Below are 14,269 nucleotides of genomic sequence, written 5' to 3'. Positions count from 1 at the left end.
AATCCCCACAAGGCCGGATTAAAGGAAGACTTCGAAGCAATTCAGAAGTTTGCTGCTAGATTCGTTACCGATAGGCTCGATCAGCTCGCAAGTATTACTGTGGTCCTTCATGATGTCAGATCGGAATCCCTGGTGGGAGGGGTGGGTGAGGGGGCGGGAGACGACGCTCTAGGCACTATTGCGGAAATTTGGAGAATCGGCATTTGAGGCTGTAACGTCGCGAGTCAATAGGCAATAACATTTTATTGCAGTAATCTCTTTGAAGCACAGGCTCGTAGCTTTGGAGCCGTTGGCGGTGGCAATATACAGCCGCTGGTATCTTAGCGTGACTCACTCGCACCTGTCGCTAGCCTAGCTGTGTTAGTTCGAGCGACAGAATATTCAAGCCCTAAGAATCTAAATAAACAGTATTAAATATTATTCAATTTTGTTAAAAGTCAATATACAGCCCTTTGCTATTAAAAGAAAGGTTGTGTATTAAAACCTCAGCTATCCAGCTAAGATATCTCAAATTTAGAGACAATTACCAAAAACACCAAAAACCGACACTTATTAGATTAAAGTCAGTTCGGATTCATAAAAAATTATTCAAATGGCTCTGAGCACAGTGGGGCTTAACATCTGAGGTCATCAGTCCCCTAGAACTTAGAACTACTTAAACCTAACCAACCTAAGGACGTCACACACATCCATGCCCGAGGCAGGATTCGAACCTGCGACCGTAGCGGTCGCACGGTCCAGAATGAAGCGCCTAGAACCGCTCGGCCACACCGGACGGCAGGGATTCATAGCAGTTTGTCTTTTAGTATCATTTGGAATTATTACTAAAGTTCACTAAATGGCAGAACAATTAATTTGGGTTTTTTATAATTAAAAACGTTCTCTATCTTTCATTTTCGTAACATAGAATTTAGAAAGAATTAATATTTATTTCATAATTATTTGTTTTGTAGTGTGAATAAATAACAGTGAGTGAGAGTGTATATGTGGAACATACGTAAAGATTCAATTATTATCTGATGTTAAACATGACGTAAGTATGTCATGGGAAAGTGTGAAGCAAGCAGTTGCAATGAAAGCTGTAATTTCCCTGCCTTGCTGATGACGTATGTCCAAGGGTACTTGCTTTTGTAAAAAGGCAGCCAGAATAGACTTTTGCAGAGTAATGATTTTCTAAAGTCATTTAAAGATTATTTGTTAAACATTTTTTTTACGATTTTCAAGATGAAGTGACATAAATGCATCTGTGAATATTGATTGGCGTAGGACAGAAAGAACTCGAAGGATTGTTTTGATTGGCTGGTCATTTTGAACAACCAATCAGAATCAAGCATTTCCCGCGCTCTATCAACTAGGTATAGGCCCTGGAAGGAATGGCAGTGAGTCAGTCGTTAGCTAGCTATCGGACGTGCAGGTCATGTTGGACGTGTCCGTCTGCATTATGAGTAAAATGAAGAAGTTACTGGTATTTCGCGTCCGAATGGTACTGCCGTGAAAGCAGTTGCATTTAAGGACAGATTGTGGAAAGTAGAGCTTTGTGAAGTGTTTAGTTGGAAAGACAAATGCGTGTTAACTTTCGGCCTTCGTAAAATCCCGCGTGGCATGTTTCATTTTCATCTATGGAATAGTTGGCGAACAGTTTCTTTATTAGAAATCCACTGAAAAAAAAGACCGAATGTGTAGCTCATATATTGTAGCAGAGCATCGACTGTAGATCACGTAATAATTCGGGTCGTACTTAAGTACATTTCTGGCTGTCTCGCGTGGTATACTGGGTTGTATGAACTGTGAGCTGAGGACATGGATATTAGTTGTTTAAATAAATACGATCTGATGGCTAATTCTTTAATTTTGAACCTAAAGAAATAAAGAACATGTTGTGTAAGTTTGCCTTTTTTTCTAAAAGAATGAAGCAATCGCCCTCCACCCGAAAATTTTCATGAGTTATTACGGGATAGCTTGGTACCAGAGTTTAGGCGGACTTTGCAAACGTAAGTACTGACGATGTTTTTCTTCAACATCGTCTGAACAGTATCTGTGTAAACCGTGGATTTACTTTCAAAATCTTTTCTTAAAGAATTTACTTTATTTACTAGCGATTCATCAAGAACATTAACACATTTAATCACACTATGTGAGCGTGGAAGTAGTTGCCAGTGGGTAACTGATGAAAACAAATTTCTTTCAACAAATGGAAATTTTATTCCTAAAAAACCTTTGTTAAAAAAACAGATTTAAAAATTATAATCAGAAATCACCCTCTAAATATCAGGTTACATTTTTTTTTTATTTTTTTTTTTTTTTTTTTTTTTTTTTTTTTTTTTTTTTTTTTTTTTTTGCAGTATGAGTTTTCGGGCTGAGAACCTTGCCGCTCCCTTTTAACACGGCCGTAGTCACGACCGCTCACAACAGCCTCTGAAAGACTACACTGGTGCAAATCTTCAACACACCAGATTACTTTAAGCTAAAAATTTTAACAACTCACACAAACACATAAATTATGCACCTCGTGGGAGGGATGTAAATGGTACAAAACACTCACATTAAAAAAATTACTTGCCACCGGAAATGCAACATGTTTTTAAAAGAAAACTCTTACGGTGGAATGCTGGCAACTTTATATACTACAATGACCATTTAAATAAAAACTCATGAAATGCAATCTTACATAAAATGTAAAAACATGCTCTACATTACACATATACCGCCTCTCAAGATGACAGGCAAGATAAAAACATATTTCACCTTAAGCAATAAATTGGTTAACACCGAATCCGACAAACATGACAGAGGCAGCTATTAACGTACGGCAGTCCGACAGACAGACAAACAGACACTAACTGCCTATCAAATACGGACCAGAGACAGACGAGCAAGCTGGGGACGACAGACTGATCAAGAAAACAAGTAGAATTTAACAATTAAATGAAAAACATATCACGAATCACTTAACTTCTAATAAATGGCGATTTCTGGCGAAGACCTGGCGCAGCACCCCCAAAACGCTCTCCCGAACCGTCCGCTGCCATCCGCTTCAACGGACACAGGAAGCCTCGCCGATCTCTAGTCTCACGGCGTCGCAGCTCGTGCCGGCCAGACCGATGTCGTGGGTTGACTCCTGTTGCTCTCGTGTCGGCCGCGAAGCCACTACCCCTCGCTATACGGCGAATCCCACTGGACTGACGTGGCGACCTCACATGCGCCGACGCTCAAGACGGACAAATCATCTTGTGTCTCAATGCGCGACTGACCAACCGATCGATCCAACCGCCAATGACCATTGCTTGAACAAACTCGAGCAGACTGGCGGCCTAACACATACTAGCACTCCAGACGACAGACAGACACTGACTGCCCCACACTGACCCGGCTGACCAACTGACCAGACTCGCCGAAACTCACAGACTGCCTCACTGCCGATTTTTCTTTTTTCCTTTGTTGTCATTTAAACACCTTTACAGAAAGTGGGCTGGCAGCAGCATATTACACTGCTCTTCAGCCGTAAGTTTAACACTTGAAAAAAACAACGGAGACACAGAATGGACAGAACAAAATTGTGGGGCAAAAAACTGTAGACACATACACAGATAACACGTAGCCGTTCACACGCGAAGACACCGGAAGAAACTGTTGGCACTGCACACTGATGAATTAGACGGTACAGGTGAACAAGGAGCGTGACGGCGAAAAGCACAAACACGATGGCACACACACGATAAACTGATGGCGATGATCTCCAGCGCGCGAATATCCACTGAGCGTGTGCGAGTCTGGGGACCTGCTAAGAGGGGAGGAAGGTGGTGGGGGTGGGAGAGGGGAGAGTAGGGATGCCAATGGCAGGGGGGATAGGGGGAGGAATGAAGGGAGGACGGGGTAGGGGAAGCCCAGGGGAGGAGGGGGGAGGAAGGGAGGATGGAGGGAAAGGAGAGAGAAGAGAGAGAGGGTGCCCTAAGGAAAAAATACAGGAAGTGGGAGGGGAGGATCAAAGTTGATAGGAGGGGTAGATGGAGGGGAGGAGGGCGTCATCAGGGAGGGGGAGCTGGCGGACGCCACCTTGGGAGAGGGTAAGAAAAGTGGAGAGATGGAGAGCAGGTGGGATGTGGGAATACAGGTGTGGCAGCAGATGGGGGTGGGAGAGGATGTGAGAGACAAGCAGGTGAGGGGGATCTAGTTTACGGGAGGTGTGTAGGATCCGTATCCGTTCAAGGAAGAGGAGGTGATGGGGGAACGGAATAAGATCATACAGGATCCGCATGGGGGAGGGAGATGGATACGATAGGTGAGGCTGAGAGCATGGCGTTCAAGGATTTTAAGGGATTTGTAAAAGGTAGGAGGGGCGGGGATCCAGACAGGATGGGCATAGCAGAGGATAGGGGGGACGAGGGATTTATAGGTGTGGAGGATGGTGGAGGGGTCCAGACCCCATGTACGGCCAGAAAGGAGCTTGAGGAGATGGAGCCGGGATCGTGCCTTGGCTTGGATTGTCCGGAGATGGGGGGTCCAGGAGAGGCGATGGTCGAAGGTGACACCAAGGTACTTAAAGGTGGGGGTGAGGGCGATAGGACGGCCATAGATGGGTGATATAGAAATCGAGGAGGCGGAAGGAAGGGGTGGTTTTGCCTACAATCATCTCCTGGGTTTTGGAAGGATTGACCTTAAGCAACCACTGGTTGCACCAAGTGGTGAACCGGTCAAGATGGGATTGGAGAAGGTGTAGAGAGCGCTGCAAGGTGGGGGCAAGGGCAAGGAAGGCGGTGTCATCGGCATACTGGAGAAGGTGGATGGGGGGTGAAGGCGGCGGCATGTCCGCCGTATACAAAAGGTACAGAAGAGGGGAGAGGACGGAACCTTGGGGCACACCGGCGGAGGGGAAAAATGTGTAGGAATCTGTGTTATGGACGGTGACGTAGGAAGGACGTTGGGAAAGAAAGGAGCCGATCAGACGGACGTAGTTAATAGGAAGGGCGAAGGTTTGGAGCTTGAAGAGGAGACCGGAATGCCACATGCAGTCATAGGCTCGTTCAAGGTCAAGGGAGAGGAAGATAGCGGAGCGACGGGAATTAAGCTGTTTGGAGAGGAGATGAGTGAGGTGAAGGAGATGGTCATTGGAAGAGCAGGACGCCCGAAAGCCACACTGGGTAATGGGAAGGAGGCGGTGCTGGCGAAGATGCTGGTGGATGCATCGGGTTAGGATGGATTCCAGGACCTTGCTGAAGACCGAGGTAAGGCTGATGGGACGGTAGGAAGAGACAGCGGACGGCGGTTTACCGGGTTTCAGGAACATCAGGATACGGGAGGTTTTCCACAGGTCGGGGTAGTAGCCGGTGGACAAGACATACATTATAGAGCCTGGCCAAGGTAGAGAGAAAAGAGGCAGGAGCTTCACGAAGGTGGCGATAGGTGACACGATCGTGACCAGGAGCGGTGTTGCGCTTCGTGCGGAGTGTAGCGATGAGATCCTGTGTAGTGATAGGGGCATTGAGTTCCGTGTGTGCAATGTTGTCCAAGTACTGGAAACCAGGTGCGAGGGGAGGGACAGAGGTGTCAATTCGATCGCGGACATCCGGGAAGAGGGAGTAATCGAACTGGGGATCGTAGGGGATGGTAAAGACATCGGAGAGGTAGGAGGCAATCACTGCCGATCACACAGCGCCCCTTAAATGCACCTGAACAGGCAACTTTTCCCCTTTCCCACCAGAGGGAAACACCAAAGCTGCGATTGCCACAGCGGCGCCACCGCCAGAAACGGAAGGCGACTGCTTTACACTATGCCCTGCGGCGCGCTCTTCAAAACAGCAATTTTTACCACGGCTCACTATGTATGCAGAGAATCGGGCTGGTGACCAGACGCCGTAGGTGGAACTTTTTGTAGTGCACAGTACGACGGAAGACAGTGGCCAAACAATTACGCAACGCAACGCGACATTTAACCCGCCTCGCCGCAAGGCCGACTGCACAGCGATTCCACTACCGCCAATGAACATTTCGCGTAATAACCATGAAGATAAGATGCAAGAAATAAGGGCTTTTGCGGAAGCCTTTAGACAGTCGTTTTTCCATCGCTTTATTTCCAAGTGTAACAAGAAAGGAAGGGACCAGCAGGGCTACGTGGAAGCTTCTGACGTGATGCGGACGGTGGCTTGCGAAGTACGTATGTGCATGTAGATCTACCCCGGATGCGAATACTGCCTCGGGCATGGATGTGTGTGATGTCCTTAGGTTAGTTAGGTTTAATTAGTTCTAAGTTCTAGGCGACTAATGACCTCAGAAGTTAAGTCGCATACCGCTCAGAGCCATTTGAACCATGATTACAGTTATAAACTGCCCTGAGGTAGCGTAGCTCACGACAAATCACCTAGGCTACGTGTTTAAGCCTTAGAGCACTTAGCGACTTCCAATAAACTTTCACACGTATTTCAAATGTTTACGAAATTTTTCCTCCTCGGTGACATCCACCTCCTCCTCCCCCCCCCCCCCAAATGATGAAAGGAAGAAAAAACATTAATTGCTACATTCTCGGCCCTCATGCATTAAAATTTCAGATTCAGTCATTGTTTACTTCTTTACTGCTGTTAACTCTATGCGCTTCCCATTTTACATCCAACAGCTATATACACGGACCAGCCCACATTAATGTGACCGCAGTCTATATTCGACATCAATTGCGATAACCACTCACGGGCAGCAGATGGCAACACTAGCAGTGCTGGGTATTTAAAGGCTGTCGGAGGACACGGAAAACAGCCCAGTCCCTGTATTGCGGAAAGTCAGAGCTTTGTGCGACGTCCCTTCTTGCTATGTATGTATGTGTGTATGTACAAGTTCCTCACCAGCTACACAATTGTAGATGGGTAGGAGGCAATATTTCCGGCAGTGACTGCTGGACAGTTCCCTGACAATTTCGAGTGGTATTGTAGACTAGAGCACACAGCAAGATGAACATATTGACACACAGCATCGGAAAGGGGAACAAAAATCGTTTCATGCATCATCAGTTGAGCCAAAGATTAACATCTCTGGTTCATTTTGTATGGGGTGGTGGAACAGGGCAAAGTAGTCTTCTACACTGTGAATTGACAAGCTATTTCAAAAAACATAAACAGTTCCAACATAGGCGGTATTCTCTATGAATTGTGAAATTCATCCTCAGTCCATCCTGGTGCATTACCATTATTTTCTGAAAAGTATTTCCTCTATGCTCATCCATTATCATCTCCTCCCTGTCCTCATCCTCAGCTATATGCTTAAGGGTAATATAGTTTTTGAATTCCTCTCTGCCCAACAACAACATCATGTCAATTGAACACCTTTCCCATCAATTTAAATAGTTTAATTAATGCTTAAGTAAATAAACTATATATTGCTCTAATTTACTATCCATTTCGTGTCATGAAATCTGTTTTTTCATGTATTTTTCTATCGTCCTGCCAATTTTAAGCAGTTGTGTTCATTTGAATTTCTAGCAACAATTCGGTAGGGTAACTGTCAGTTGAGTTTCCCCACCAAAATTTAGAAAATTCTTCTAGCAGGATAATACACTTATAAATAAATGGACACAATTCCCAAGACCTTATGTCCTTTCTCTCGAGCAACTCAGCACAAACTGAGTCTTTTTCCCACTAATTCACTATGAGGGAGGGGAGGGAATGTGGGGGCTGGGGGAGGAGTTGGGTTGATGATTTCAACAATGTGAAGTTTCCTCATCTACCCCCATGGACAGGTAGCGTGGTCTACTGAGTGAGAGCCACCATCTTGAACATATTTGGCAACCGTGTAGACTGTTCCAGGACAAACATTATTCCCGGGAAGATCTACGAAACTGCGGTGACGTTCTCTGCGCCCACTATTCCAAATACACTATCTGGCCACTATCTGGGACACCATTCTGTAATGCGGAACTGATCACTAGATGTCACTAGAGGTGGATGCTCCAGTATAAAAATAGACAATAAGTGTTAGTATCGTGTTGTCGCAGAGAAGCAATAACAGCAAAGCTTATTGCCTTCGAACGTGGACTAGTCTTTCAAAGTTACCAGAGTACCAAATTCGTCGGGTCATTTCATCCGTTCTAAAACTGCCCAGGTTGAATGAACAAGCGACTAGAAACGCGAAACAACAACCACAGATGAACCAAGTCCAGGCAGACCTCGTGTACTGACAGACAGGGACCGTCGGCCATTGTGGAGAATGGTTGTAAAAAACAGGAAGGAATCACTTGTAAGTTTCAAAGAGCTACCAGCAGCACAAATAGTATAATGACTGCGTGTAGGGAGATAAAGAGAATGAGGCACAATGGTCGTCAGACACTGCTGTAGTCAATGCTAAGCAACAGTGGAGGTGCTGTAACGAGAGACGCCACGGGCCTATGAAGGACTAGATACGAGGGATTGTAAGTGACAAATTACGCTGTAACGTGTGGCAATTAGGTGGTAGGGTTTGGGTCTGTGTCGGTGTTTCCATGGTCCCCTTATTGCACTTAAGAAAAGGTAAATTGCGGAAGGATGTGAATACATTTTACAGCATTTTGTACTGCTTACTGCAAAAGTGCAGCTCGTTAACGAAGACTGTATCAGTATCCTCCACAGACATGCATATATCATTGACAGTGTCCCCAAAACAGTTCACATTCTAACAAGAGCGAAGAGTGGACACATACCATGTGAATGTCCGAATATTTTTGAGCGGATAGGGTATTACAAAATGATAGCATTTCTGGTTTGGGAGATTAATAGACTCAATTTTTCACAGTTTTCCATAGGTTTAAATTTATTTTGTAATAAATTGTGCTTCGTGTTCTATTAGAGCCCTTCTTCAACGGTTCAGATCTTGTGTACGCTCTTGGCTCGACATAACCTTTAATACGAAATCGACAAGCGTTCCTCTCAATGTTAGTCAAGAGAAGTTGGATTCCTACATGTTCCCGACATCGCCTTCTAGCCTGTCCTTCTAGTCGTCATAAGCAATACAAACGCAACATCATGGTCTACACGTTGCCCTCAAATGGGAGGAATGAAGGATAAAATTTAACGTCGTTTCGGCGACGAGGTCATTAGAAATGGTGAAAATATTCAGTCTGTACAAGGATGGGGCAGGAAATCTATCGTGGCTTAAGTCAAAGGAACTGTACCAGTATTTGCCCTAAATAGTTCATGGAAACCACCAAAACCTATATTTGTGTAAGTTTTGTTCTGAAACCAGTCATGAAGCACAAAAATTTTATTGACCATTTAATTAATTTAGGTCAGCTCTGATCGTCTTCAGACCTAAGTGAATCTAGTGCGTTGTACAATTCTTGTCGTTGCGTATACACATCGAGAAGCTTTAAATTTGAGCGATTTATGGTGTAATTCTAACGGCATTGTTTTAGTTCTCGTGTGGTGGCCACATCATTTTCTGTTTATCGATAAGAGGTATTTTTGCACAATGCTGAAAGCTTTTGTAAATCATTTTGTGATTGGTTTTAATTTACTCATGACTCTGATAGAGCGTAAACGAAAGGATCATCTGCAGGCGATCTGAGGAGGCTACTCAAATTGTTCTCTAAATCTTGTATACAAATTATGAACAGCTGATGCCCCATAACGCTTTAATGGAGAAACCTATTGGTATAAATGTAGATGTAAATGTAGATGATTCCCGTCATTTGGTACAAATTGTTGCCATACCTACATAAACTCATTCACACAGTCGATACCCCAAAGGCACAACGCGGTCTATATTACTGTAGAGGTAACCTTGTTCATCGTTCATGGCGTACGGATCCAGTTGTGGGTTACCTGTCCAACGGCAGCCGGCGACAACAAAAATTTTGTTTTCTACATTTCATGCAATTATTGGCAGAAATTAAAAACGTAAAATATACTCATTAGAAGGTATAGTCTTATGTTAAAGATCTGAAACAATAAGACAATTATTACAGTTATGAGCCGGCTGGAGTGGCCGTGCGGTTCTGGGCGCTACAGTCTGGAACCGAGCGATCGCTACGGCCGCAGGTTCGAATCCTGCCTCGGGCATGGACGTGTGTGATGTCCTTAGGTTAGTTAGGTTTAATTAGTTCTAATTTCTAGGCGACTGATGACCTCAGAAGTTAAGTCGCATACTGCTCAGAGACATTTGAACCATTATCACAGTTATAAACTGCCCTGAGTAGCGTAGCTCACGACAAATCACCTAGACTACGTTCGTTCTGTGTTTAAGACTTAGAGCACTTAGCGATTTCCAATAAACTTCACACGTATTTCAAACGTTTACGAACTTTTTCCTCCTCGGTGACATCCTCCTCCTCCTCCTCATCGACGACGAAGACTGGAATTTTCAAGGCATTACCGCAACTGGGTGTCCAATGAGTGGCCTTTGCAGATGAATCACGTTTCATGCTCGATCGGACAGATGGCGTAAGGCGCGTACGACGTGAAACGTTGGAAAGCGAACACCATGCAACCAGGAGGGAACCTTGTGGTCTGATGAAAGATTTCGTGGCATTCCCTGGGTGACCTAGTCATTCTGGAAGTCACACTCGATCACTACACCAAAGCATCTACTCTGGGGACCATGTCCACCCCCACATGCAGTTCGTGTCTCCTCATCACGATGGCATCTGCCAGCAGAACAATGTAGCATGTCACACAGCACGCAGTGTACGTGAATGGTTCGAAGAGCACTAGGATGCGTTTATCGTACTTCTCTGGTCATGCAAACTTCCCGAATTTAAACCCGATTAAGAATCTATGGACCACTTCAGTCGGGCATTCCGCGCCGTGGATTCTCAAACAAGATAACTTGTGCAGCTGTACACGGAAATGGGGTTCGCATGGCTCCACATCACTTACGGTACCTTCCAGAACATCAATGACTCTCTTCCTGCACATCTCGTAGCGGTCCGCGTTGCAAAATGTTGTTATTCTGGCTTTTGACAGGTGATCACGTTGATGCGACTGGACCGTGTATACCTCTGAATGTACCTGCAAAATTATACGAGTATGTCGTGCGACATACAGAGTATACAGTGTGTTACAAAAAGGTACGGCCAAACTTTCAGGAAACATTCCTCACACACAAAGAAAGAAAATATGTTATGTGGACATGTGTCCAGAAACGCTTACTTTCCATGTTAGAGCTCATTTCATTACTTCTCTTCAAATCACATTACACATGGAATGGAAACACACAGCAACAGAACGTACCAGCGTGTCTTCAAACACTTTGTTACAGGAAATGTTCAAAATGTCCTCCGTTAGCGAGGATACATGCATCCACCCTCCGTCGCATGGAATCCCTGATGCACTGATGCAGCCCTGGAGAATGGCGTATTGTATCACAGCCGTCCACAACACGAGCACGAAGAGTCTCTACATTTGGTACCGGGGCTGCGTAGACAAGAGCTTTCAAATGCCCCCATAAATGAAAGTCAAGAGGGTTGAGGTCAGGAGAGCGTGGAGGTCATGGAATTGGTCCGCTTCTATCAATCCATCGGTCACCGAATCTGTTGTTGAGAAGCGTACGAACACTTCGACTGAAACGTGCAGGAGCTCCATCGTGCATGCACCACATGTTGTGTCGTACTTGTAAAGGCACATGTTCTAGCAGCACAGGTAGAGTATCCCGTATGAAATCATGATAACGTGCTCCATTGAGCGTAGGTGGAAAAACATGGAGCCCAATCAAGACATCACCAACAATGCCTGGCCAAACGTTCACAGAAAATCTGCGTTGATGACGTGATTGCACAATTGCGTGCGAATTCTCGTCAGCCCACACATGTTGATTGTGAAAATTTATAATTTCATCATGTTGCAATGAAGCCTCATCCGTAAACAGAACATTTGCACTGAAATGAGAATTGACACATTGTTGGATGAACCATTCGCAGAAGTGTACCCGTGGAGGCCAATCAGCTGCTGATAGTGCCTGCACACGCTGTCCGTGGTACGGAAACAACTGGTTCTCCCGTACCACTCTCCATACAGTGACGTAGTCAACGTTACCTTGTACAGCAGCAACTTCTCTGACGCTGACATTAGGGTTATCTTCAACTGCACGAAGAATTGCCTCGTCCATTGCAGGTGTCCTCGTCGTTCTAGGTCTTCCCCAGTCGCGAGTCATAGACTGGAATGTTCCGTGCCCCCTAAGAAGCCGATCAATTGCTTCGAACGTCTTCCTGTCTGGACACCTTCGTTCTGGAAATCTGTCTCGATACAAGCGTACCGCGCCACAGCTATTGCCCCGTGCTAATCCATACATCAAATGGGCATCTGCCAACTCCGCATTTGTAAACATTGCACTGACTGCAAAACCACGTTCGTGATGAACACTAACCTGTTGATGCTACGTACTGATGTGCTTGATGCTAGTACTGTAGAGCAATGAGTTGCATGTCAACACAAGCACCGAAGTCAACATTACCTTCCTTCAATTGGGCCAACTGGCGGTGAATCGAGGAAGTACAGCCTCGGGCATGGATGTGTGTGATGTCCTTAGGTTAGTTAGGTTTAAGTAGTTCTAAGTTCTAGGGGACTGATGACCACAGATGTTAAGTCCCATAGTGATCAGAACCATTTGAACCATTTTTAGAGGAAGTACAGAACATACTGACGAAACTAAAATGAGCTCTAACATGGAAATTAAGCATTTCCGGCACATGTCCACATAACATCTTTTTTTTATTTGTGTGTGAGGAATGTTTCCTGAAAGTTTGGCCGTACCTTTTTATAACACCCTGTATATGCAGATATTTTTATTGGCGACTGAGGACAGTATACTGAACAACATTATATTAGCATTTATTTCATTTGCAGACTAGGAACGAAAGTGTGAGAACTGTGGTAGGGAAGGTGAATGGTCCACCTCTGTTTGCTGGGAGAATTTCAGGAAAGAGTGGTTCACCTGTAAAGGAGAACGATATAGGACGCTGGTGCGACCTATTCTTGAATACTGCTCGAGTGTTTGGGGTAGCGGGTCGGATTTACACATCGAAACAATTCAGACATTTGTTATCGGTAAGTTCGAACAACACGTAGGTGTTACGGAGACGCTTCAGGAACTAAAAAGGGAATCCCTGAAGGGAAGGCGACATTCATTTCGAGAAACTCTATTGAGAAAATGTAGAAAACCGGCATTTGAGGCTGACTGCCGAACAATTCCACACCGCCCACACACATTGCGCCTAAGGAACCATGAAGGTAAGATACGAGAAATTATGGCTCATACGGAGGCATGTAGATAGTTTTTCTCTCGCTCTATTTACGAGCAGAACAAGAAAGGACTAGTAGTGGCACAGGGTACCATCTGCCACGCACTGCACGGTGACTTGCGGAGTATCTATGTAGATGTAGATGTTGATGTAGTATGTTTTTAGGTTGGTTAGTACTCCAAGTACATGTGGCAAGAGCAAGCCATTAACGCTTACAGTTTCCCCTCGGCAGCACGTCAGGTGTTGAAATGCGGACACGTGAACGCGAAATGGTTTGTCTATACGGACAGGCGTAGTCACCTTACTAGTGCAGTTACGACCGTGCAGAAAGCATCAAGTAGTAAATTATGTGGCGCGTTTGTGGGAAGACTGTTAGACGCAAAGGAAAAACAACTAACGCACTCTGAAGTGGATTCATATTAAGGTGCCAGTGACCATAATATCTGTACTTATACCCCTAAGGCCCTGTGCAGTTCCAACTCGAGTTGAGAAAATGCACAGCATTCAGTCGCTAATAATCTGTTTATTGTAGATGTAGATACCGCACTGATGATAGCCGCGCAGAGGTTGACATCTACATCTGCAATAAACAGACTATTAGCGACCTATTGCTGTACATTTTCTCATCATTCTACAGTTACGGAGATATGGTGTCAAACGCATTGAGATCCGTGAGAAAATAGCTTTTTTTAACGGAACTTGGGTTACGGAGACAATACACACCCTGTGTTTCACAGTAAGAGTACTTAGCGACTTCCAAGAAACTTTAAACAAAACTTCAAACCTTTTTCACACTTTTTCTCGCTTCGTGTTTAACGTCAAATATTTAACACACCAATTCATCTGTAAAATAATTAGACAGTTAAAACTTTTTTATTCATGGGACTTCGAGTCTCTAAAGAATAGGGGTGTGGCATTTACTGATTTGATTAAAAACCAGTGAGAGTGCAGTCAAAAGCCAACTGGAAGTTTATGAACATATTATCAACTTGAGACTCCCTGTCGATAGTACTCATTTATTCGTGCGAACAAAAAACCGGTTGTTTTTCACAAGACTATTTCCAGTTGTGTTCACTGAAG

The sequence above is a fragment of the Schistocerca piceifrons genome, chromosome 2 (assembly GCF_021461385.2).
Source record: "Schistocerca piceifrons isolate TAMUIC-IGC-003096 chromosome 2, iqSchPice1.1, whole genome shotgun sequence".
Lineage (NCBI taxonomy): Eukaryota > Metazoa > Arthropoda > Insecta > Orthoptera > Acrididae > Schistocerca > Schistocerca piceifrons.
The sequence above is the reverse complement of the archived record's forward strand: the minus strand, read 5'-3'. Positions refer to the sequence as shown.